This window comes from Salmo salar, unplaced genomic scaffold, assembly GCF_905237065.1.
Source record: "Salmo salar unplaced genomic scaffold, Ssal_v3.1, whole genome shotgun sequence".
NCBI classification, from domain to species: Eukaryota; Metazoa; Chordata; class Actinopteri; order Salmoniformes; family Salmonidae; genus Salmo; species Salmo salar.
The window spans coordinates 49,746-53,827 of NW_025549899.1; positions in this window are offsets into that span (position 1 = coordinate 49,746).

The window sequence follows — 4,082 nt, forward strand, 5'->3', positions numbered from 1 at the left end:
ACTGAGTTCCAGAACCTCCAACAGATTATTGGCTTGAACATAATGCAGAGTCCAGGTACCCAAATGACTGCCAACACCTATTTCAATCAAAATCTAATTTCATTTGTCATTTGCTTCGTAAACAACAGGTGTATGCTAATAGTAAAATGCTGAATTACGGGTCCTTTTCCAACAATGCCGAGTTGAAGATACAACATTTAAAATAGCGACACAATAAATAAATACACAGTGAAAAAACTAAGAAGAATAACAAGTCAAAATAACATGGCTACAGTGCATTTGGAAAGTTTTCAGACCTCTTGACTTTTTCTACATTTTGTTACGCCTTATTCTAAAATGGATTCAATTGTTTTTTTCCCTCATCCATAAAAATTGTCTTGATCAATCTAGACACAGAGCCTTTTTGGTACAATGTTCACTATTCGAGCAACAGCCCAACTCTTATGGTAGTGAACGGGTCAAGATTTCCTTCCTGACTGGCTGCCTCCGTGTAGCTCGGCCGGGCCCGTCTCTCTCCAGAGGAGAGGCAGCGGCAAATCAGCACTAGAAGCTGCCTGTTCTGTGGCCAGGTTGGTCACTTTGTCTCCACTTGTTCCCTGCGTCCAGCAAAAGTGGTGCTCAGCAGTAGTGGGGGATATACTGTTGAGCCAAATCGCCGGCCCATCTCCCCCCAGACCCCTGCTTGACGGCGCCCTCGTGTTGCAGAGCCTGGCTTTTCCCTCTGCCTGCTCTCACTGACTCAGGCGCCGAAGAGAGTTTCCTGGACTGTGGTGTCGTTAACAGTCGGGCTTGGACACTGTTCCACTCGATTCACCCCTTGATTCCAACGCTCACAACGGACAGCTCCTCGCCCGTCTTTTTATTTTATTTTTTATTTCACCTTATTATTGACATACAGTCAATAATACAGTAGAAAAATAACTCTATATACAATGTGAGCAAATGAGGTGAGATAAGGGAGGTAAAGGCAAAAAAAGGCCATGGTGGCAAAGTAAATACAATATTGCAAGTAAAACACTGGAATGGTAAATTTGTAGTAGAAGAAAGTGCAAAGTAGAAATAGAGATAATGGGGTGCAAAGGAGCAAAATAAATAAATACAGTAGGGGAAGTGGTAGTTGTTTGGGCTAAATTATAGATGGGCTACGTACAGGTGCAGTGATCTGTGAGCTGCTCTGACAGCTGGTGCTTAAAGCTAGTGAGGGAGATAAGTGTTTCCAGCTTCAGAGATTGTTGTAGTTCGTTCCAGTCATTGGCAGCAAAGAACTGGAAGGAGAGACGGCCAAAGGAGGAATTGGCTTTGGGGGTGACCAGAGAGATATACCTGCTGGAGTGCGTGCTACAGGTGGGTGCTGCTATGGTGACCAGTGAGCGGAGAGAAGGGGGACTTTACCTAAGCAGGGTCTTGTAGATGACCTGGAGCCAGTGGGCTTGGCGGAGATTATGAAGCGAGGGCCAGCCAACGAGAGCGTACAGGTCGCAGTGGTGGGTAGTATATGGGGCTTTGGTGACAAAACGGATGGCACTGTGATAGACTGCATCCAGTTTGTTGAGTAGGGTATTGGAGGCTATTTTGTAAATGACATCGCCGAAGTCGAGGATCGGTAGGATGGTCAGTTTTACGAGGGTATGTTTGGCAGCATGAGTGAAGGATGCTTTGTTGCGAAATAGGAAGCCAATTCTAGATTTAACTTTGGATTGGAGATGTTTGATGTAAGTCTGGAAGGAGAGTTTACAGTCTAACCAGACACCCAGGTATTTGTAGTTGTCCATATATTCTAAGTCAGAACCGTCCAGAGTAGTGATGCTGGACAGGCGGGCAGGTGCAGGCAGCGATCGGTTGAAAAGCATGCATTTAGTTGTTACTTGTATTTAGGAGCAGTTGGAGGCCACGGAAGGAGAGTTGTATGGCATTGAAGCTCGTCTGGAGGGTTGTTAACGGGATCGATTTGACAACATCCGGTGAAATGGCAGAGCGCCAAATTCAAAAAAAAATATTAAAAATATTTAACTTTCAAGTGCACACACCAAATTAAAGCTGAACTTCTTGTTTTTCTAGCCACCGTGTCAGATTTCAACATGGCTTTACGGCGAAAGCAAACCATGCTATAATCGGAGGACAGCACCCCATCAAACAAACACTGACAATCATATTTCATCCCGCCAGGCGCGACACAAAACTCAGAAATAACATATAATTAATGCCTTGCCTTTATCTCGCCATCACAGTGGACAACTCCATTGTGTCCTCCTCCCAGAGTGCTAAGAGCCTCGGCGTGACCCTGGACAACACCCTGTCGTTCTCCGCTAACATCAAGGCGGTGACCCGATCCTGTAGGTTCATGCTATACAACATTCGCAGAGTACGACCCTGCCTTACACAGGAAGCGGCGCAGGTCCTAATCCAGGCACTTGTCATCTCCCGTCTGGATTACTGCAAATCCCTGTTGGCGGGGCTCCCTGCCTGTGCCATCAAACCCCTACAACTCATCCAGAACGCCGCAGCCCGTCTGGTGTTCAACCTTCTCAAGTTCTCTCACGTCACCTCGCTCCTCCGCACACTCCACTGGCTTCCAGTTGAAGCTCGCATCTGCTACAAGACCATGGTGCTTGCCTACGGAGCTGTGAGGGGAACGGCACCTCCGTACCTTCAGGCTCTAATCAGGCCCTACACCCAAACAAGGGCACTGCGTTCATCCACCTCTGGCCTGCTGGCCCCCCTAATGCTGCGGAAGCACAGTTCCCGCTCAGCCCAGTCAAAACTGTTCGCTGCTCTGGCACCCCAATGGTGGAACAAGCTCCCCTCACGACGCCAGGACAGCGGAGTCAATCACCACCTTCCGTAGACACCTGAAAACCCACCTCTTTAAGGAATACCTGGGATAGGATATAGTAATCCTTCTAACCCCCCGCCCCCCAAAAAAAACATATAGATGTACTATTGTAAAGTGGTTGTTCCACTGGATATCTTAAGGTGAATGCACCAATTTGTAAGTCGCTCTGGATAAGAGCGTCTGCTAAATGACGTAAATGTAAAAATGACAAGCTTCTTCTGTTGGCACTCCAATATGTCCCATAAACATCACAAATGGTCCTTTTGTTTGATTAATTCCGTCGTTATATATCCAAAATGTCCACGTTTGATCCAGGAGAAACACCGGTAACAACTTGCGCAATATGACTACAAAATCTCTCATAAGTTACCTGTAATCTTTGTCCCAGCACTTCAAACAACTTTCCTAATACAACTTTAGTTATTTTTTACGTAAATAATCGATAAAATTTAAGACGGGATAAACTGCGTTCAATACCGGAGGAAAACAAAGTGGAGAGTGTTTTTCAGGTCACGCGCCTCTATCAAACAGTACACTTCACTCGACCCTCTTTCTGAACAGGGCTACTTCTTCATTACACAAAGGAAAAACATCAACAAATTTTTAAAGACTGTTGACATCCAGTGGAAGCGATAGGAACTGCAAGCAACTGCCTTAAAATTCTAGATTCTCAATGAAAACCCATGCATATATTTATTGGCTTTGGATAGAAAACACCCTAAAGTTTCTAAAACTGTTTGAATGGTGTCTGAGTATAACAGAACTCAAATGGCAGGCCAAAACCTGAGAAGATTCCATACATATGACTATTTTACACCATTTTAAAGACAAGACTCTCCTTTATCTAACCACACTGTCCGATTTCAAAAAGGCTTTACAACAAAAGCAAAACATTAGATTATGTCAGGAGAGTATCCAGCCAGAAATAATCTGATACCCATTTGTCAAGCTAGCATATAATGTCACAAAAAACAAAACCACAGCTAAATGCAGCACTAACCTTTGATGATCTTCATCAGATGACAACCCTAGGACATTATGTTATACAATACATGCATGTTTTGTTCAATGAAGTTCATATTTATTTCAAAAACCAGCTTTTACATTAGCATGTGACGTTCAGAACTAGCATTCCCACCGAACACTTCCGGTGAATTTACTAAATTACTCACGATAAACGTTCACAAAAAACATAACAATTATTTTAAGAATTATAGATACAGAACTCCTTTATGCAATCGCGGTGTCC